At 32.2% G+C, this 24,582-nt stretch overlaps 1 long non-coding RNA gene across 1 annotated transcript; it reads right to left on the minus strand.

The window, feature by feature from the left end:
• Positions 1-1,333: 1,333 nt before the first annotated feature.
• LOC131040153 (uncharacterized) lies at positions 1,334-13,014 on the minus strand. The gene is made up of 3 exons (XR_009104792.2): positions 12,904-13,014; positions 12,623-12,745; positions 1,334-2,735 (listed from the first exon to the last, which is right to left on the minus strand). It is a non-coding gene; the product is annotated as an uncharacterized LOC131040153 (long non-coding RNA).
• Between the last annotated feature and the right edge of the window lie 11,568 nt (positions 13,015-24,582).

Genomic DNA, 24,582 nt, shown 5'->3' on the forward strand with positions numbered 1-24,582 from the left:
CAGAAAATACAAATGCCCAAACACAAAGATTTAGGACTATATAGCTCTATAGCTCTGATACCATGAGGAGAGATCAAAAATCTCTCAAGCCGGGTGGACCCAAAACAATGAGCAAAAAAATAGAGACTGCTGTCTCAATTCCCAACCAGCTGAGAACACACCCACAATAATAAATTCAAAACATTCAAGGATACATGCAAGATTTCTTACTTTTTATTAAACTGATATGGAGATTACAAAATACAAAATAAACTGAAAAACACTAACTACATATTTCTAATCCTACAGGTAATGATCAGGAGCTTCTCCGTTTTACACAAAAAGGAGCTTCTCTGAGCTCACTACAATGTTCACTTGGAGTTGCACACAGTCAGGAGCAATCACTGCTCAACTATCAACACAAGCAGTCAGGAGCTACCTTGCTCTACTAACAAAACACACACACAGGCTGCTGCTGTAAAATTCTTCTGCTCAGTCTGGAGCTGCATTTCTTTCTACTAGAGATGTCTTTTCTGCTTCTAATTGACTGGAGAATATTCTCTCCTTTTGTCACTTTGTTGTCTTCACAAAATTCCCCCCAAATTCAAAATTCAAACATTCATCTACCTCATTTAATTCCTCTGCATTCACGTCAGGAGCTATTGGGTGAAAATCCCAACTAAATCTTCTCCAGGCTATCTTGCTTCAGCACTTTCCTGACAGGTAGGTGGGAGATATCCATTGGGGGTTGTCCGGGCTTAGGGACAATTAATATTTCCAACATTATATGCCTAACAAAAACGAATAAGATCAGATAACTACTAAGTATTGAAGCCTTGTCCAATAAATTTAAAGAGAGATCTCCAAGAGGATTTAAACTCACGTAATGGGCTTAATACAACGGAATGGCTGTAAATTGCTAAACAATACACATACAAGTGTAGACCAATAAGAGGTAAACAAATTTCAAATTTTTTTGTCAAATAGTAGAGTTAAAATGCTTCATTGGACTCTGACAGTAGATGTGTGCCTTGAAAGTTTTGAGATCTGATTTCACATCTTTAAGAAAACAAGGAAAACTAGATCATTTTTTTATTTTTTTCAACCAATACAAAGAGGTATGACTAGCAGGGTTTAGACCCTTTATAAAAGGACATTCACATACAAATGATAACAAATAAAAACTAGATTGATAACAGATTTTAATTAGTCTTCAAATCCTTGAACAGTGAAAAAAATGGTTTTTGTAACACTGATTGCATTTATATTACCTGAGAATAGAAAAAAAAAGTTTCTACCTCACATTTTCCTTTGCTGTTCAAAAAAATCTAAAGTTCAGTCGAGCTAAAATCCATGCTTAGAGAGGTTACACACCATTCAAATTCATAAGATGAAACACAATATGGCTCAGAAAGTATCTCAAAGCCAAAGACAAGCAATTTTTATGCTCCTCTTCACATCTTTTAGAGACCTAACAACATGAAACAGCTCTGACTTCACAATTTAAGGATATCGATTAACCTATTCAAATCTCCTACAAAAATAAATTCATATACCCAAACAGAGAGCATCCACAATCGTGAGCAGGATGAAGACTAGCAAGGAAAAATGCTGACAGAGGAAGCCATTTAAAAATTCCTTCTTGAAAACATCACGATCAACCATAGGATAAAATTCCTGATACAGTTTCTAAAGCAGAGATTAATGACAAATAGTGACTTGAAAACATTAGTCTCCACCTTAAGATAGGGACTAACAGTGATCTATAAACTTCATTTACCCGACTCACTGCAATCTGAGGATATTGCTAGCTGCATACAGAAACATAATGCTCATCTTGCCAATTCAATTACCTCCCTTGTTTTGATTCAGCGGCTGTGAAAAAACAGCTCTTAGAAATACATCCAAACAAGTAGCTGAGTTGTTTATGTGACTGTGCTTTGTTGGGTTTCATTCATCGGAGCCGTGGTATGTCATGACGTGGTAGTTACGGCTTATCTCAACTTCCAGTTTGTGGAGGCATTTTATATTTACTTAGATTAGGAGGTTATAAAAAGTTTTACAAGTATAGAATCAGTTTTAAGAGATTTCCACAATCTATCATTTACAGAAGTGCAAGTTTCTGGATTCGATTGTATGTCAGATTTACTTAGATTAAGAAGCTATAAAAACTTTGACAAGTATCGAATTGTCAGAGTTAAGGTTTGACAATTTTATGAAGGTGAGTTTGATGGTGGTACCAAAGTTGCAATTAATTGAGAAAGCTTATTAGCACAACAAGGCATCCATAATTTCAAACAGAAATATAAATGTTTTCTAAACTCAAGGCAGTGGAATTTGGTTTGTCTTATTGGTTATTGTGAAGAAACTCATGAGATTATTTTAATTTGACGACACATATATTGAAATAGCAATTTGATTCCTTTATCCTGGAAAGAGCCACTATAGATCTGCATTAGAGATGCTCGAGGTATTTATTATCTCTAGTTCGAAAGAATTAAATTGCTATTTTCAAATATATGTCCTCTCAATGGTCCTTGACCATGTAATCATAAACTAAAACTATCTCATAATTTTCTTCAAAGCCAAGAACTCGATACTCATCAAAGTTTTAGTAGCCTCCTAGATCTCAGCAAATATGAAATGCCTCAACAAACTGGAAGTTGCAGATAAGACGTAACTACCACCCCCAATAAAGGACCCTTGCTGCTGCTATTGTGAAAGTTTGGAGGAGCATATACTCCAGTATCGGGTCCCTGTCAGGAGTTGTGTTAGTTGCCATGTTTCCTTCAGCTTTTTCATCATTTAACTTTTGAAAACATTCAAAATTTCAAAGCACTTGAAGGTGGAAAACAAAATTTAGAATAACGACTGTAAAAAACACAACCGAATGGGCAAAACAGAACAAGCTCAGAATAAGAAAAAGACAGAATGTAGATCATTTGAGATCGACATCTTTGGAGTTGATCAACACTTCTTATATTTTTCCTACAGGTCCTTTTTGATTCAGCATTTATGTTTTTATAAAATATAACATGATTATAAGATTGCACAATTAAATTTTGTAGATGTTAATTTTGATAGGCAATAGATCTTCTGAACGTAGTTTATTCTTCTTTAGTGCTGATATTTTACCTCTTGAATTTAGATAATTTTGATATGTATTTTATCATTAAATTTTGATTGGTATTTTAGTTCCAAATATGCATTTTATGCTAAGCACAATCTATCAATTCTTTATGGGTCAAATATATGGCTCTATGTTTAGTATGCAAACATGGATTGCTTTGGGACAATTTGCTGTACTACTTTCTAATTTGTTGGTTTCTTTATGATTTTGTAAATATCATGAAGTAGCAACATTTAGAAACACCTCGAGAAAGTCACTAAATCTCTAAGATTGTGTTATCACCATCTTAGAAATAATTGAGAAGGGAATGCTAAAAAATAATGCGATGCAAAACTAGATTAAGCTGTTATAATAGAAGTGTTCCTAATATGCTCTTATTCAAATGCAAATATTTTTTAGTGACTTTATATATAAGTACATAGCAATAGATTAAACCAACCATTGTCAAGTTGGCTCAAAATGAAAAATGAATTGACATGAGAACCAAAATTTGAATAAATAAATTATAAAGGTTAGATCCACAAATGAGTGATCAAGTTTAACCAAACCCATGCTCATGTGGTTGTGACCTAAGACATGGAATTGGTATGGGTATGGGTACTATTATAGAACAATGAGCTTAATTCTATGCAACTCATGCATTATTTATCGATGTATGATTGTATATTTCACTCCATAAAAAGGACCCAAAATTATATAGGAATGAGCTCAATCTTACACAACTAAATGGTATAGAAATTTCACCATTCAAAATCATTTAAGCATGATATTTATTAATAAATTTTATAACAAGTACCATGAAAATTTACAAAAACTTAATGTATATACTATGGATTTTATATTTGTAAACTTTGTAAACATAATTATTAAAATTTTCTCACAACAAATATAGATCATATAATACTTGTCTAGATATAAATATGCAAGCATCAATATAATGTAGAGAGATTTAAAAGAGATGACCTTGAACTATTCTGAGTTGAAGACATTATTCTAACTTTAATAAAAATATTTGTAGATTTTAGAAGATAAATCGGAACTGTAATGTTTTAAGGGTTACTTATGTGGAAGTTTCTACCTCAATCAAATTAATCAATTTGAAAGATGACAAATGAAGATTAGGTTTGAAATAACTAACCTCACAATAGAAAATTACAATATTATCTTGTGACACCCTTTAAAAAATTTATTTATTTTAAATGGTTTATAAGAATTTTAAATATTCCTTCATAATATTATATGAATATCATTGAAATTTTCAAGAAAAATTGTCTTTGTTAGTATGGCCATTGAATTGGCTATAGGTTAGAAAAGACTAGCCAATATCCAACCTTCAAATTAAAAATGATAAAATTATTGTTAATTAATTTTATTTAATTATTGTAAATATTTAAAAATAATAATCTAATTGACTTCAATCTTATGGAGGGATTTAAATATATAAAAAATACTATTATTTAGATGAAAGTGTTGCTGAGATTAAAAATCTGCTTAGTACAAAAGGTTTGATTTTGAAGCTAAAGAACCAACTTAAGACACTTAAATACACAAATCAAACATTCAATGTGATTAAACATATATAGATATTATGACTATTGTGGTCTCTTGCATTAACATTTATAGATCTCATTGTAAGGAATGCCTTGTTCTCGCTCTCACTCACCTGAACATGAGATTTAGCTTGATTAAAATAAGAAAAAAATTCAATTCGTAATGAGGACATGTTGATATGTGTTAATTTCTTGCAATCCTGCCATCACAATTTTGCTATGCCCTTTGTTGCCTAAGGTTTCCTCCCCTACCAAAATCTTAATCTTTTCCTTTGTCCTTAGGTCTAGGTATGATAATTCATGTCTTGGTGTGTAAGAAACTTCATTTATCCTATAAAAAGTTCCAACACTTAGTCATTTTTAAAAGGGCATGAGGGTTTTGTCTTAGTTAAAAACTCTTCTCGGAGTCTGACAAGACTTCTTGCAATTGTCCAAACCCCCACATTTTCCTTCTTTAAGTGCTCCTACCATTAGCAGCGTATATCTTAAGTTTTAAAAGTCTTGTCGGACTCCAACATGACACTCGATACTTAGTCTTCAGCTTGAGGTTTTCAAATTTTTAAGTTCTAAATGTCTTGTAAGTGCTTGACGCCCAAACTCAAACTTCCCTATGTTGATCCTTGTGTTCAAGTCTTGTGTCAAAGCTACCGAGTCCAATGTTAACCGTGCCAAAGCCCAACCATTTAAGTTGTACTCAAAGCAAAGAAATAAGAATGCCAAAGCTACATAATGAAGCTAAAACAAAGGTGGGTTGTGGAGAAGTTAAAAATACTTGTCGAAGCTTGATGCTCACTCTCAAACTAAAGAAGAAAGATAAAGTGAAATGAGAATGACTTTCATTAAGGGAAACAAATGAGAAACTTGTGGTGAAACCCGATAAGTTATCCTAACTAATTTGAAGCCAAAGTGATGACGCAACCTCCGGGAGTATTAGGCATTAACTACTAGGAGCCAAAGTACGTAGGCATCTAAATCATCTTTGAATGGAGCTATTATTTCCCTTTCCCTCCCTTTCAAAGCTTTATTCAAAAGATCAATTATGCGTAAAGAAGAATAACAAGCGCAAATGTGTATAGCCAACATTGCTGCCATTATTGTAGAAGAGGTAGGTTAGCCTAGCCATCATAGAGCTTATTTTTCATAGAGCTAGGATTTTTTAAATGAGGATTTGAAAAGCGGTTGTGACAAGGGGAGGTTTTGTTGAATTTTTTTAAGAATTTTTAAATATGAAGTATACAACTAAATGGGCTAGAAAGCTTGTTGCCTGAAATCAGGAATACAAAATTAGGATATATAAACTTGAAGGAGTTTTGGAGAAGAGTGGAAATCTGTGACAAACATCCCATTACACAAAAATTGGCGGAGAGCGAAAACAATCTGTGTCTTGGCCCTACATTCCATCATGTATCCCGTCTAGAAGACTATTGGGAGGATTGTATTGAAGAATATGAGGTAAGGAGACAAAGTTGGATTAGCTTGAGGTTGAAATAGATAATTTATTATCAATTGGGATGAGATGTTGAAGGCATTATGGATGATAAATCTGATTTTATAAACCCAACCTACATTTTTGCTATTAAATTGCAACTTTTAACTCTTGTTAATTGGAATAAGTCTGAACTAGAAGGTTTGGAGGTGAGAACAACCATAGTTCTTAAAAGAACTCAAATCTGGCTGGCAAAGAAGAAGGTCCAGACTTCAAATCCCTCTCCAAAGAAGTCTATAAGACAAGACAATACAGGCTATGTAGATGCTTCTTCAACCCCAATCATATGTACACCATTAGATAACCTAGGTGGTGTTGAATGTGATGAAGAGACACCATGAAAGGATAATTTGCTATTGAAAACCTGCAGAGAAGGCTCACTGCCAAATATTGGAATAGAGAAGAAAGATAAGGAGAAAGGAGACGGGATATAAATATAGGGCAGGAATGGGGACAAAAGGAAAGAAGTAGCTATGAAATTAGGACAACTGGATGCTAAGGATTTGCCAACCCTACTGGAGGTCCTATTATAGGTAAATCAAAAACCCCCTTTTCCCTTTAATTTGCAAAGAGTGGATAGAACTCCCCCCAATGAAGAGGACCTTACTATTTACACCTGATACTATGAAGAGTGCCATGTAAACCTATCTTCCCCCTCACATGGCTAGATGTATCTTTATCTAGAGAGAGGAAATTCAAATCTGCTAAGGTATCCCCTGGAGATACCATCTCCCAAATATTGCAATCCCCTTCTAACCCTAAGGTAAAGAAGCTTTAAAACTACCTCCCACTTGGTAGAAAATGAGAACTTTGATCACCTGTTTTTAGAGATTGCCCAGCCCACGACACAAAAGATCTAAGTTAGGCTATAACAACAAACTTCAATGTAACCCGTGTCGATATGGAGCCTTGGAGAAAAGATGTGGATTTGCATAATTTCCAGATATCAATTGTTAAACTGATGGAAAGAACTCAAAGAGACAATCTTGATAAAGAGGGATTGAAAGAATTGGTAAGCACTTTGTTAGATTGTTTAAAGTCTCTATTGGATCCCTCCTCCCAAGCTTGTCTAGTCCTTTAGAAAGCACAATGGATCCCAAATCTAATGCTAATAAAGAATTGATGGCAAAAGTGCAGATTGACATTCACTTTGGTTGAATGAATCAGAAATGGATGGAATGGATCAAAGTTAAAGGGATATAATGAATTTGTCTTGGCTAGAAAAGCAATTGCTACGAAGATAGGAAATATCGATATTGAAGAAACCTCACATCTGAAGACCGTTGAGAAACTTCAAGAAATAATGAATATGAGTCTAGAGGTTGCTGCTGTAGAAAAGATAATTCCTAATGTCCAAAATACTCTAGGAGTACAAGGATCAACAAACCCAACAACCATCGTCACAAGCAGGAGACACGAATGCAGGGAATAAGGAGATGCCACTTCAGCCTTAGTATTGTTACGAATTGATTTGCAATGATTTCCATTTTCAAGCTTTAAATACTCTTCGATTATTATGTTTAAATAATAATGTTTGCGATTTTCTTAAAGAATCAGTTTCAAAAAACTTTGGCAGTTACATACTAAATGTTATAAATATACATTGGATGGATTGTATAAGGGTGAACTTTTTTTTAATCCCGCTTATGCTTTGACATATGAGTGAGAAATAATCAAATTTGAAGATCGGTTTAATCTTGCTAAATTTCCAAGCTTCTATGTCTATGCATTGGAGTTAAATATTATTCATATTTGTTATGAATCTATGAGTTTGTGCAAAATTGAATGTTATACCCTTTGAAGTGTTGACGTTCACATGAATTATTTTCCATATTCTTCAGAATCTAATTGGTGTTCTAAATTTATCAGTCATTCTAAACATACATTATTTATTAATCTTTGAGTTTGTGCCTATGTTTGGAATCCATTTCTATATGTTGTGATAATTTTTGAGTTATCAAATATGGGCCAAATAAAAAAGCCAAATTACTAAGTATCTAATACTTCTTTACAACCCTTGATCCAAACATACTATAGATGTATCCCATTATCCTTGAATTTATCCTTAATACACCCTTACCCAAAGGCTTCGAAGAAACAAAATTCAAATATTGTAATGGAAATGAGGACCCTCAATCTCATGTTTATGTGTTTAGGGCATTATGTAGTAATTTCATTTTATAGGATACATTGCTAGTGAAATTGTTCCCCTAATCGCTAAAAGATATCACCTTGAACTAGTTCTTCTTCCTTCCTAACAACTCAATCTATACATTTGATCAATTAATTAATCAATTCCTTCACCATTTTCAATCTAACATTGGATTGAAGGTCGTCTTTACAGACCTTACAATCCATTATAAGTAGGGACCTAGTGCTCGAAGGTAACTAATTTTAACTTTCAATACCAATTGATATTCTGATGGATTACTTATACACTCGTAAATTTCAATGTACAATGAGTGGTAATCAAAAACTTGTAGCGAACCCTTAGAGATAAAATCTTGTTCATGAAGTACAACTATTTTGCCCGTCTTTGTGGTCTGCACTATGTTGCATGATTCATTTTGATAATCAAGTTGACACATCTTCTTTGACAAACTATAACAAAAAAAACCTTTCACTCAACATGCAAGAATTATTACTAAACTTGAGGATTCTAAGGTCTCAACTGCAACACGTTGTAGGGATATAATTTTTTAACTATTTGATTCCTTATATAGTATTATACAAAAAATCTTAAAGGATAACTTGGTCGCTCTTCCTAAAATAAGACCTCTTCTAATAAATCTTATCTGATATGGTATGATGAGAAAACATTTTATCAATTTCATGAGTTCCTAGGCATGACACAAAAATATGCATGTGTCTTCCCCATATAGGGAAAGACCACATTTGTAAAGGTAACACCCAAATCAGTGAAAATGACCAAAACGTAAACAAACAAATATCAAGTGGCAAATCGAACCAACAATTGTAAATATACATAAATCCATTTCCATCTCATTCTAAAAACTTCATGGCAACTAAAAAATTAATTCCGTCTACTTCTATACCATTTTTAAACATAATTGATGTCTATCACATTTAGGACATGTGAAATTAATACTCATGTCGTATCATTTACATCTACCTAATTCAACTAGAAAACCATAAATGATCTTCTTCTTAATCCTATAAGAATCGCCATATCATGATAGAAGATATACTCTTTATTAATAGGTTTCGTAAAGATAAATATGATAATTATTATATCATTATTTATAGACATGATGGTCTCTCTTTATGTACCATGGGTTCTATTATTTTTTGAGTCTATGTCAGACCCAATGCTATAGAAGAAGTATTTTGAAAATGAGACAAAAAATAAAATAAATGCAACCGAATTGTTGTTCCAATAGAAATGGTTTTTTCAATAGAATTTATAAACTTATTAGGTAATTCACATTTATTAGAACCACATATAACTATAAACTATAAAATGCTTAATGCATGTTAGCTAACAACTAGTTATGAGGAAACAAAGCGTCATGTTCCATGATGAACATATCGACCAAATTAGTAGTTGTGGGTTGGAATAAAGGTTGAGTAGGAATCGACATTTAGTAATCTACACGAGAAAAAAGGTTCCACTGTAACATAATTGAATAGATTTAAATTATGTAACCTTGCATACTAAATAAATGTATTAAATTTTGAAAGCTTCAATATGAGTGAATAATGTCATATGAGTATTGTGGTGCTTGATATATAAATAGTTCGAAGACATGTATGTCATATATAATAATGTTGTTTGAACAACAAACTGTTCAACAAAGAGGTGATAGATTCAAATATATTATTCATCCACTTACAAGTATTTAAACATTATTGAAACAAAACTTTTGAATCACGAATATAATGAAGCTCCATTATCAAGGGGGTGATGTTATGTTTGCAATAGAGGGAGTGGGATATATGAGGATCAAAATAGGGAGAGATAAAGGGGGAAGAAAAAGAGAGAGAAATGGGGGTAAGGATATAGACAAAGATTCTTATGAAGATGGAGATGTAGGAGGCAGATATGGAGAGGAGAGAGACAAGGGGAGAGAGGAGATGGATAGATAGATACGAAAGAGATAAACATATTGTGAGAGAGGGAATGAATGAAAGAGGAAAGATAGATCAAGATAAAGATAGATATGTTAAATGATATATATATATATATATATATATATATATATATATATATATATGTGAGTGTGTGTGTGTGTGTGTGTGTGTGTGTGTGTAGAGAGAGATATATATAGGGGTAGAGAGAGATTGATAGATAATGAGAAAGATAGAGGAATAAGTGGAAGAAGATATATGAAGAGATAGAGATATAGAGGAAAGGAGATATAGGCACAAAGGTATAAGAAGAGGGAGAGGGAGAGGGAGAGAGATGGATGTATAAAGATAGGAAGACATGTTTTGAGATAGATGGTAAAAGATGAACATAGGGTTGAGATGAAGATATTGGGAGATAGGAAGTGAGAGAGAAATAAATAGATAGATGAAGAGAGTTAGCAAGAGAGATAAATATGGGGAGATAACAATGAGGAGATAAAGAGGAAGAGTAAGAGATACAAGGGAGGGAGAGATAGAGAGAGGCAAGATATAATAAGATTTTGAGAGAGGTAGTGGGGGGAGAGAGAGAGAGAGACATATAAAGAGACAAAGAGTAGAGGTAGATAAATAGATATTGTGGTAGGGAGAGCTAGGGAAAGGGAGAGAGAAATCAAGGGAGATGGAGGGATAGAGAAAGAGGAAAAGATAGAGATATATGAGAAGGGGGAGGGATAGATAGAGGTGAATGGGAAGAGAGAGGGGGCATAGAGAGAGGAGGGAGACAGAAAGGAAGAGACATAGGTTAAGGAAGGAGAGAGAAGAGGGGAAGAGAGGGAGAGAGATAAGTAGTCCATGGAAAGAAAATGGTGGAGATGGGGAGAGAGATACATAGAGAGGAAGAGAAAAGAAAATGCGAAAGATATATCCCAATATATGGACAAGATGGGGAGAGGGAGAAGTGGTGAGATACAAAGAGAGAGATATAGAGAGGTAGATAATACAAAAGATAGATGGGTGAGAGATATAAATATATAGAGAGGGAGAGAAGGAAGGGGAGGAAAAAAGGGAGAGGCAAAAACAAAGATAGAAAGATAGAGATAATGAGAGAAGAAATGGAGAGATAGAAAGATAAAGATATAGGAAGTGATATATAGGGAAGTAAAGAGGGATATGCATTTAGAGAGGGAGAGATGGAGCAAACAAGAGAGATAATGAGATATAGGTAGAAAGAGGGAGGGAGGGATGCTAGAGATTAATAGGGCAAGGCTGAGAAAGAAATGAGGTCTTGAAGATGATATAGTTTAAATTGTACTATATTAAAAATATATATTATATATATATATTTAAATAATGCTTGATAAACTTTTTAACATGACCGACGACGCTGGCATGACATGCCCTCCGGCTCCATGTGAAATGCTTTTGACCCAGGGATATGAACTGGTGAGGCCACAACTGGGGGACCTCATCCCCACACTTCACTTGTTCAAACCCGCGAGCACACCGACCCAACGAAGACACAAGGCCTGCGAGCACAATGACCCAACAGGGGTTTGAACCTTGGTGGCCGCTTCACCAACAAAGAGTTTTAACCGCGACACTACATGTCCGAATAGTGAGTAGCTCAATGGCAGACTTATTAGTACTAATAGTTTCAATTAAATAGTTTCAATTAACATCTAGACATATAGTTAAATGGTATAACACTGTAAGAGGGATTTATCAGGCAAACAATCACGGTATATCCATTACTGTATTGATCCGGGGCAATCTTCTAAACAATCAGTTGGGCATATTAAGACTAAAGAATTTTCAATCCCTACTAATGAAACTTGGACAGAAGAGAAGGGCAAAGCTGAGATCTGTGATACTGTGATGAGTTTGTACAAGTTTTCCCTCATAAAATTTTGGAAGTAAATCTTTTGTCCTTGTTCATAAAGATGCTTATTTGGATGGAATGATAACTGTGACAAAAATAACAAGTGCAGAAAATTTGCAAAGAAGAAGAATAGCACAATTTATTTGAAGACAACTTACTAAATATAGTAAGTATGACTCGCACAACTGCATGTAAAACACATGTCAAAATTACCAGTGCTAGCTAAGATAGCCATGATGACTCAACCACTGCTAGCTAAGATAGCCATGATGACGCAACCACTGCTAGCTAAAAGTCCAATTTGAACTTCACATTCCAACAATAACATATGCTAACATATCAGACATACAAAAATTTAAGTTTAAGAATAATTTAAAAGTATCAAGTATACAAGCCAAACATATAATTAGAAATGATTATATTTTTTCTAATTCTCTATTTTTCTGTTGTGTATTATTCTTCATTTTCTATAGGATCTGAAAACTATCATTCTGCTTCAGAAACAATACCTGTTTGAGAAACATCTCAAGATCGATGCGCTCCATATATCCAATCTACTGAATAGAAGAACAGATCTGGTTCTATAAGAGTGATTAGCTCAATGGCAGACTTATTAGTAGCCTCCTTTGCTGCTGCAATTAAAAGAAAATATTCCAAATCAGGCACAGTCTAAGGACAGAGAGGTATTAAATACAAAAGCATGGTGGTAGGGTATGAGGAAGGAAGAATAATTAGCAGGGCATGCACAGCTATAGAAGTCTCATGCTTTGATTGGGGACTCATGGATTACCTTGGTAATCAGCTGTGAGAATTCGACGCCCATATTACAAATATTTTCAACACCGTTTCTGAACATGAGTACTGCACTCCACCATATTTGGTTTCTGAATTCTTCACTTCTGTTGCTGAAAATGGTCTGAGAGGTGCACGATAAGACAATCATGTTGCTTCTAGAACAATTTCAACTGGGCAAAAATGTTGTGATGCATTGGACCAGAACATACGAACGTTGTGTTGTAGCTTTTACTTTTCATACAAATGTTGTGTTGTAGTGATTTATTTTTTAATTCTGTCTTGATTCAATAAAAAATAAATGTTGCAATAATTTTATTATTGCATTATTTAATCTTATTTTGTTTATTAGACATATTATTATTGCATTATTTAATCTTATTTTGTTTATTAGGCATGTTATTAGATATTTTAGAATGTGGTTTTTTTGGTATGATTTAAGGGATTATATCTTTATGAATTGATATATGAAGAACATGCATAAATACATATATTAAATAAGTTGAGAGATTTTAATTTTTATTATTTTATTTTTAAAATATAATTAACTGAAGTCTATATAAACAACTTAATATCTCCTATAACCAAAATTATTCAAAGCAATATGTAATTAGAACATCCAATTTTATCTATTATTTGTCAAATCTACATATTACAATAGCAAGGATACACTTAAAGCTCAATATTGACTATTAAATTTATAAGACATTAGTCTATCTTTTCCCCCCAATCTAAAGATTACTTTAATGTGCAAGATTTAATCACACCACAAATTTATAATTAGCTAATGACTCACATACAAAACAATCATAAAACAATGAAAATTGCAAATCAAAGACCATATTAATGTAAAAGCCCTTGATACATACAAAATTTATATATTAATAACAATTAAAAATGATCATTTTTTAATTTTTTTTTTGCTTTTTAATGTAATGGGTAGGTTATTTATCAAACAAAACCTCTATACTAGAAAGTTTGAACTCTGAAATTGATCTCAAACATTGTTGGAAGTGCTTTTTATTAGTTGAATTTGTTTCATTGCTTTACATGGAATGTTCTTGTTGACCATATGTGCATTTACACACAATTTGAAGCCTTTGTGGAAGGTTTCTAATGATGACTACAGTGCATAAAAACAATGCTACATGTAGTCTTGGTAGTATCTTAGTTTACTTAGTTCACAATATTCATTAGCAAATTAGATTCAAGTACTAAATTTAGGTTTTAGTAAGATTGTCTCAATTTTTAGCCAATGTTTCCTATCATTTTGTTTTCCATGTATGCTTTTCTCATTCCATGCCAATGCCAGATTTTCTTTCTTCTCTTGCATGCATGCATTACTCAAGACTTTTTTCTTTCATTGTTTGTAAGTAGTCCTTGAATTAGTATGAACTTGCCATTTACAGACATCGAGATCAACACATGCAAGTATTTTGAAGAAAAACCTATTAAAACACTCACTAAATAAGAAAATTACTTTGGAAGTAATGTTTGATCTCCAAAATCCTCATTGTAAAGTATGCTATCTCATAAAAGTACCCAAACTAATATTTGTCAAGATTGGAAGCAAAGATAAATCATGTGAAAGAAATAGTTGAAATAATAACAGAAGACATAAAAATTACACTTATTTTAAAAAAAATGATTATTAATGACATCTAGGATATATTCTCATTAGTAAGGTAAATTGAGAGTAGTAACATGGTGGATAACAACACCATATTGGGCTATTGTAAATATTGTTCAAGATATCTTTGTATAATTGTAAATGGATGTGTATGTTAAGCATGCACTATTACTTTTGAGGAACCTAAGGTATAGCTCTTTGCTCCAAAATTCTTACAATAATTTGTCACTTTTATATTCATAATCTAGATTGCATAATTAAATGTTCTCTATATTGTAACATATTTAGGGATTGATCATTGCATGTTACTATAGCTGATTTGATAGGAGTGGAGCAATACTTAAATATGGATAATTGTTTTGGTTAGATGAATAAATTGATTTTATTTCCTTATAATAGGATGTCCTATGGAGAAATGCTAAGACTTGCATAATGGGTTCATTGTGAAGACACTATAATTGTAGTTATCTTGTACTATAATATCACTAGTAGAATTTGGCAAATAAATGACTACTGATTAAAACTCGACAACTAAAAATGATTAAATTCTACTAAATTTTTACAACAAGGTTATAAATAACTAATTTTATCATTGAGTAAAAAAAAACTAAATAATTAGTCACACAAATAAAAATGACTAAATCTAAAGAAATAAATGAAAAAGCATTCATTATAGAAATAAGAAATATCAACTAGGACTATCAAAATTTGGTGCCACATTTATTTATTTAAAGAATATTAATTAAATATCCCAGCTAACAATCAGGAATATTAATTGAATATATCTAACAAGCTGCAAGAATATTGATTAAATATATCAGCTAGCTAAAGCTCATGTGTGAAGGACTCCAGATATTCTTTTTGTATAATGTTACCTTTTTTACAATTTTTTAAAGATAAAACCCAATGTTGTTAGGTAATCAACTTATATAAATAACAAAAATATAAGGCACTTATATTTTTTCATTATTCCTTCAAAATAGGTGACGTTTTTTTTTTTTCAATAATTTTTATTTTTTTAAATAAAATTAAATATTATTTGGATACTTTTTGTATTATTTTTTAGTTTTGGAGCTCTTAAATACAAAGCTTTTTGTTTAAAAGAAATTATGCAATAAGTAAATCTAAAGAATCTATTCTAAATCTTAAACATATAAATATAATATTCAAAAATTTAAAAAAATCAAAATTACATGCCTAAACAAATATTTCAAAAATAATTTTTCAATTTAAAAAGATAAAAAAAAATTGTATGTTTCTAAATTTTAATCATTAAAATATACTATTTTTTAGATTATAAAAAATCAAACTTATTTGCATACAAAATATTTTAATTTTTTTTTATATATAAAAACATTTAAAATTGAATTTTTTAATTAAATATTTCAAATTATTTCATAGAGTTATTACCTCAATTAAGGTTTTGATTTAATCACAGAATAAGATTCTATATAATGATTTGGGTTAGAATTTAATTAAAATTAGGGTTTACTTTAGAATAAGGGTTAAATTGTGACCTATTATCTACTGAAGAAACCAAGGAAGGAATAGAATTAAGGATAGATTCACCAGAAGATGTGGGCTCAGAAATAAGCAGAGTTCGAAAGAACTCAGTAGCCTTATGAGAAAGAACATTCCCATCCTCAATCTAAGACCCGTTATCATCCAAAATACTACAAAGTTGAGTTCCTTTCCTATGAAGCTTGGTAGAAGCATGAAAAAATTTGGTGTTACGATCACCTTTTGCTAGCCAAGTCTCTCTAGACTTTTATCTCCATTAACACTCCTCCAACAGAAGAATCTCATCTAGCTCAAGAGATAGTGATTTATGGAGCTCAAAAGACTTAGAATCCATTCTTAATTAAATTATAGCGCATTCCCTAACTTTAATTAAACTATAATCCTAATTTAACTATAACCCTAATGTAATTGAATCATAACCCTTATTAAAATCTAATACTACCCCTAACTATATGTAAACCTTTATCATAATCAAATATTACCTTGACCATATCCCTAATCTAGACCTAATTGAACTCTAACCATAAGCTAATCCTACAATAATATAATGTTAAATACAATGGTTGTTGAGGGCTTAAGTTGGGTTTTGCTGGTAGTTAAATACAATGTTTTGATAAGTGTTATTTTGATTGGCAGCTTCACCACTAACACTCTCCTTTTTGTTGTGGATTATATTTTGTTATTCAACAGTGGCTCCAAAACTGAAAAGATCAAGGTAAGGTTAAGGAGATTTTAGACTTATTTTGTGCTGCTACTAGTATGGTGATCAATATACTAAAAGTCCACTATCTTAGTAGACTTCAGGTGGAATAACATATTGGATGCTTCAAATGTTTCCCATTTGCAACATGGTTTCAAGTATCTGGGATTTCCTTCAAAACCCAATAGATATAATAAAAAAGATTGGTTGTGGCTCATTGGTAAGGTATAAAATTGTATCAACATGTGGTGTAATAAATGACAATCCATCTAGAGAAGATTTATGTTGATAAATTTTGTTTTGGAAGCCATACCTAGTTTTTGACTATCACCAACTCACATTCCCAAGAGTGTACTAGAGACGAGAGACGATAAGGAAAAATGGTTTCACATTTTTGTGGGGTGGCAAAAAGGACAAAAATGGTATTCCACTTACAAATTAGATGTCTATATCTAAGCCAAAGGATGCAAGAGGTTGGGGACTAAAAAATATTTTTTTTTGGAGCTACTTTTGTTGCCAAGAGTGTGAAGAGGCTCAATGAGATGCAGGGACTGGTATAAAGTACTTTATCAAAAGTATATTGTTCCAAAATCCATTGTTGAATGGATTAGATGACCAGAAAAAACTTCACGTGATCCCTCTATTTTCTGGAAGGCTGCTATTCTTTCTGTCCCTACTATTGGACATTGGTTGACTTGGAAGGTGGGAAATGGCAAAAATGTCCGAGTGGGAGTTGATCCTTGAGTTGGTTGTGGAGATGCTCATCTACACCTTGAGGTATTAATCAATCTATTGATAGAGAAAGGTATTGCTACTTTTGCACATGTTGCTGATCTAGATACCATCAATCTTTGGCAACAAAAGTGGAAATCAGCTGAAAGGATTGGTTTGACTTGAGTAGATAGTGAAATATGGAGAGATTATGTCATCAAGGTATAGTGGAATCGTTAGAATCAGCAATGAGTATGATCTTTTGTTTGGTTCAAGAATCCTGCCGCAAGGAGTGTACATTATTAGTCTAGAGTACAAGACTTAGTTTCCTCGCGGCGACCATGATGTTGATTCTTGATGGTGGAAGAATATTTAGAGGATTCATGCTCCCCTGAAGACAAAACAATTTGTAAAAAGAAGTCGGATATGCTTAATTGATTTGGAATCTATCGATCACCTAATTATCAATTGCCATGCTATCAAAGTTTGGTCTAATATGTAAGGATTGATGGTAAGAGGAATAAATGGGGTGGATATACAATCTTAAGTTCTTTTAAAAATTGGTATAACCAAGAGTCTCTACGCATCTACAGGACTGACTCTATCGCTTAGTGTTGCTTGGATCATTTGGCTGGCCAGAAATGCTGCAATTTTTCAAAACAAAATGATTCCTTACTTAAAATTCTCATCTTAGATTTTCTTTTATCATGGTCATTACCTAGCTTTGTTCATTTATATGCCTGCTTTATTTAAGTCTTTCACCAATTTATTAGTGGTTTTTTTTTTTTTTTTTGTACTTTATGTTTCTGGTGACTTTATTTTTGAGCTATTTATCTGCCTGTGCTATTCCCGGTTTTATTTGCTGTTGTTGAGAATGACAATACTTCCTTTTTTTTTCCAGTTTTCTTGATGTATTTTTCTCCTTGTAAAGATTATTTAAGCTTTTAAATTATGTAATATCATTTTCCATAGGAAAAAAAAGACCTTAAATGCTTAATTTTACAAAATTAAATAAGGCATACAATTTATATGGCAAATCTAATATCATGTCCAATCTAGCACTCCTTTAATTTTAAATGATCAATCGGGCACTCAAACTAAATTTATATGATGGATTGATGTAACACCAGTTGCACTCAATGAACCTAGTGGTTTGATGAATGTTGGTTTCAACCGATTTCATAAAATCAAAGAATTGAAATGTATACATCACTTTAACAGGAATATAACACCCTTCTGGTAGGTAACTTCAAGAATATATTACACATGCCAGATCAACATTCTATCAAGATTATTTCATTGAACAACCTCAGCAATTTAAGAACAATTTTAGAGATACCAATACTACATATAAACAACATTTTATCGAAAAAAATTATTTTATTGTACTAAACTAGACAAAAAATATCCACAACAATTTGTCGGTACACCAAACATCCCCAAACCCAAACATTTGGTGAGTGTATTAAGAAGCCTTCATAAAAAGGATGTAAAAAAAACGTGTAATAGCTAGCAATGCAGCTTGCTTACAATTTATTAAGTAAAACAATTTTTTGTGTTGTGACACACATATAGACCAAAACAAATAATTTTCTTATCAGTCATTAGGTATTTGAGGAATGAAAAATTAAGCTGCAAGATCTATAACTAAGGATAGCATTTGATATAATGGTTAAACCTTAATCCAGCCTGTCAAATAAAAGCTATAAAGTATAGTTCACAAATAATTGGTTAGGAAATTTCGGTAGGCTTCAGGTTGAAGAAATTAATTTTCAATGCACAAGACCCAAAAATTCCTTAAGTGAGGTTGCTCAAACTATGAAATGTAGAATGTACACCTCATTATATGCACATATAGCCCGATTTCATTGCAGTTTATAGAGTCATCCCGAACTAAATGACATATAAGTTGGGATCAAATATTCATTTGGAAATCATCAATCTGTGCATTCATTTTTTTGTTGTGGGTTCTAACCCTACAATTTTGTGTATCCGTACTTTATTTCATGTATTTGTGGTAACTATTATTATTTTTATTATAATAGTGCTTCCACAGTGTACCAAATTATATGGTGTTTTATTATAATTCATCTAATAGATGCAAGAAGTGCTGAGTAGAACATTCATGTACATGAGAGATGGGTTCTTGTAAATTACTAATAAAATATGGGTTGATAAATATTGACTAAAAACTATGCAGTTAAATCCCAATAAAGCATCATGTCAATGTTGTTACTTTATTTCTATGGATATTTTGTCTTATTAAAGTAATATTCTTAAAAGTTCTCTCATCTCAAAGATGAAACCATGTATGTGTAGTTTGCTACTGCTATTTCCTAAATTAATTTAATGTATAAATGAAACTCACTATTTTCCTTATTTGGTTTAGAGATTCAAATTCTGGATTTGTTCATATGTACCTTCTATTCTAAGGTCATTTACAGAAGACCAACACCAAAATAGTTACAATCATAGCTCACAACTTGCATGGTGCAATAACCAAATGTTGAAGTGGACTTGGTCGATATTCTATGGTTTCCTAGGATTTGACTTTACAAACCAATATCATGCCTCACATCACAAAAATCCCCAATTGAATCCAGAATTGTATCCCTGCATCCATGTTACCAATAACTTGATTTTGAGGATGTCTCTTTGTAATAATCCTTGAAGGAGTATACTGAGGAATTCTTGTTTCTGTATTTGAATCCTCTACTTTTGAATCTTCTGCATTTGAATCTTCTTCATTAGAAATTGATTTGCTCATTTCATTTTTCTTTTCTGTTTCCGTAGATTTAGGAATTTGCTCAAGCTTCATTGGAGCATCTTCTTCAACATCCTACAAATCATTACTTAACAGAAACTGCTCATCAAATCTCACATTTATTGTTTCAACAATTTTCTTCAACCTATTATTGAAACATCTATAAGCTTTGCTCTGAGTAGAGTATCCAAGAAAGATACCCTCGTCAGTCTTAGTATCAAAAATTCCTAGATTTTCCTCATCCCTCTTAATATAACATTTGCTACCAAATATTTTGAAATATTTGATGGAAGTTGCTTTACCATACCAAAGTTCATAAGGAGTAAAAGTAGATTTTACTCTGATTTGCACATGATTCAAAATATAGACTAATGTATGAACAACCTCTTTCCAATGTTTATCTAGCAAATTGGCTTCATTTAGCATTGTACAAGCCATCTCCTTCACAATCCTATTCTTACGCTCAACTACTCCATTTTGTTGAGGTGTTCGTGCAGCTGCATACTACCTTTTGATTCCATGTTTTTCGTAGTAATCCACAAATTCCTGTGATGTAAACTCACCACCTTTGTCAGATCTTAAACATCTTAATTTCAAATCTGATTCACGTTCTACCATTTTCCTGAAAACTTTAAATCTATCAAATGCTTCAGATTTGTGTTTTAGAAAAGTAACCCAGACCATTCTAGTATAATCATCAACAAAGAGTATAAAATATTTATCTCCATTGATTGATTGAGTCCTTGTAGGACCACATAAATCAGTATGTACAAGTTGTAATGGCCTAGTAGAAGAATGCTCTTTTGATTTAAAAGATACCCTTGTTTGTTTGCCCTTTAGACATTCTTTACATATCGTATTTGTTGGTTTGCTTAGAATAGGTAGACCTTTGACATTTTGATTCTTACTAATTCTCACAAGATTGTCAAAATTCACATGACCCGGACATTTATGCCAAAGCCAATTTTCTTCAATCTGACTCACAAGACACATACTTTTATGATTTTGATAATCAGTGGAATCAAGTAGATTATAAATATTACCAGAGGTTCTCAATCCAGTAGCAACAATCCTTCCAGAACTTTTTGTGATAGTGCAACCTTGAGAACTAAAAGATACATTATACCCACTATCACATATTTGACTGACAGTAAGAAGGTTGTGTTTTAAACCCTCAACATAAAATACATCATTAATGGGAGTGTCATCATTTAAGAATAATGTTCCTTTACCTTTGATGTGAATACTTGAATTGTCCCCAAATTTAACAAGTCCACCATCACAATCTTCCAAATGAAGAAATTTATCCTTATCACCTATCATATGGTGAGAACATCCACTGTCCAACACCCACATGGTTCTCCTATTGGAAAGAAGTGCAGTTTGTACCAACATGGATTGCTCGGTACTAGACACAAACTTAGGTTTCCATTGTTTTTCATCACTTTGTTTTGATTTACATTGTCTAGTAGTATGCTCAAAATTATTGCATTTAAAACATTTTACCGTATTTGAAAATCCATAATTTTATTTGTGTCCAAACACAGGAGTTCTGTGCTTTATAAATCTGAAAGTACTGACCTTGTGACCAAATTTATTGCAATAAAAACAATATCCATTGAAGAAACCAAATCTAAAAGATCTGTTAAGAGAATATTTTGGATTTTTGTTTGCTGTCTTAAAATTCTAATTTTCTATTTTATCCTTACAGAAACCAACACTAGTCAGATCTTTGTGATGTTTTTGTTTATCAAGAATATCATTCAGATGCATAGTACTCTCATATTGACCAACTTGTTTTTGCAGAGAAGAAACTTGTTGTTCTAAAACTTTGATTTTCTTATCTCTATCTTCAAGAAGAGATTTCAGATTTTCATTTGCTAAATTTGAGTCATTCAATTCAACTCGTAGAATTTGATTTGAACTTTCATGTGAGACTACTAATTTTTTTAATCTTTTTATTTCTTTGAGAGCACAGAGTAACTCTCCCTCAAGATCAATTTCACCTTGGTCTAGAACAGATTGATTTTTAGATTTGCTAATTGAAGAAGATTCTATTTCTGCCATAAATAGTGTCTCATCTCCTTCACAAGGTGAATCATCTGATTCTCCTTCAAAGTCTTCTTTTGTGAAGAGACTCTTCTCTTTCTTAAAGGTATTGAATTTCTTTTTAGGATTCCACATTTTCTTTTTGTAGAATTTTTCTGGTTTTTCTTCTTCGCTATTTAGATCACTTAGAGGATATTGAGCAGCAAAGTGCCCAGTTTTCCCACAATTAAAACATTTGAAGGGTAATTTACCCTTATATTTCTTTTTCAATTTTCTAACAAGTAGAGCTTCAATAGCATTTGAAAGTTTAGATTTTCTATTAGGTTCTTCTTTTTTTTCTACTCTAAAAGTTGTTTCTTTTGAAGTAGAGGAATTACTGCCAATTCTCATTTCATAGGCAGTAAGAATACCTTGCAGATTATCAAGAGTCATTGTAGAAAAACTTTTCTTTTCTTCTAAGGTTGAAACCTTAGTTTCAAATTTTGGCAATAAGGTTCTAATGACTTTTCCTAACAACATCTTGTACATCCACTATTTCACCAAGACCTCTTCTAGAGTTTAGTATCTCATCAATTCTTAGAAAATAGCTTGCAATAGTTTCATCATCTTTCATTCTCAATGCCTCAAATTGATTTTTGAGTGTGAGAATCTTTGATTCTTTTACTTTTTTATCTCCTTGATAAATTATTTCTAGTTTATCCCAAATCTCATGGGTAGACTTACAATACATGACCTTTACAAACACATCCTTTGTAAGACCACATAGGAGTGCATGTTTGGCCCTAGCATTTAATTCATATTTTGTTTTATCATCAGGGTCTGTAGGAATAATATCAGGAACTTTATACTTATTTGCAACAATATTCCACACATTAAGATCAACAAAGATCAAATATGTTTCCATTCGAATTCTCCAAAACACATAATCAGTGCCATCAAAAAGAGGAGCTCTGGAAAGTGAAGCACCTTCTTGATTTTGAGCCATTTGAACTTCCAAACAACCAGGAACAATCCCCAGGAAAGACCTATATGGAGGGATCCTACGCTCTGATACCACTTGTTGGAAGTGAATTGACTCTAAGAGTGGGGGAGGGGCATGAATTAGAGTCTAAGAACTTAACTCATACAAGAAGTTTTGAAAGAGAAGTTGAAATTTCAGAAATGAAGTAAATAACATTTAATTTTATAAATGACACAGTAACATGGAACTTGCAGATATAAAACAACAATTGTATGAATTAGCACAATGCAAAACAAATGAAATAATCCAACATATCAGAGCATGAAACTAATGGAAAACTTTTGACACATGACACAAAGATTTCATGAGCGGAAAACCCTCTTGGGGTAGAAAAACCACTCATAAAGTTCCTTTTTATTATAACAATGAGAACCAACTCTATACACTGTCTTCAAGGAGCAACAACCACATCATAATTGCAGAAATATACTTGTGCAACTTTGAGATTATAAGAGTACAACTAAAACAATTTCCTTTTACAAATATATTGCTATAAAGTGCAGAGAAATCACATACTCTGTTATTTGTATGAAATACAATAATCCTTTCTGCCCTTGATTTCCAAAATCAAATTCACACTAAACTTCTGAAAACAAAGTTTTCACAATATGCAATGAAAAACCCTTTCAATCTTTTTCACTGATCACAACAAGTAACGCACAGTTTTCCCTGCCTTATTTTTTTCTTCACAGTCACACACTTTTTAAAATGTCACGGCCATGATATGTATAAATGCCCAAAGATGTAGAATCAGTTCCAAAACTGAAATGAACTATTTTTTTAAAAATCAAAACTGTTCAAAAAAACAACCTTCCAAGTATACCTTCCAAAATAGGGTAACTGTATTAGTTAGGGTTTCTAAACAGAAACATGATTTTTGTATAACATTTAAAAATAGTTATAAATCTGCTCCAGAAAACTGAAATCCGTATGAACAACGAATCTCTTGTTTATAGCATATAAAACCCTTGTAAAACTTTTGTTATCTTAAAAAAAAAGTTACATGACCATAAAAAAAAGAACCATCAAACTCTTTATTCCTGCTCATCTCTTTTTACAAAAGAGAAAAACATTTTGCAATTTTTTATTGCTCTGTAAAAATCTGAAATAGAAAAATCATTGTTAAAGCCTTCAAATTACCCATGGTGGCACCTTCTAGGGTTTGTGCAACAAAATAAAACACTATTGTTTATTCTTTTTCTTTTACCACTTAAGAAACCAAAATATAAAATGGGATTTCAAAACATTTGAAGTCCACAATAGAGTCTCGTGCAAGAATGC

This window comes from Cryptomeria japonica, chromosome 11 (genome assembly GCF_030272615.1).
Source record: "Cryptomeria japonica chromosome 11, Sugi_1.0, whole genome shotgun sequence".
Lineage (NCBI taxonomy): Eukaryota > Viridiplantae > Streptophyta > Pinopsida > Cupressales > Cupressaceae > Cryptomeria > Cryptomeria japonica.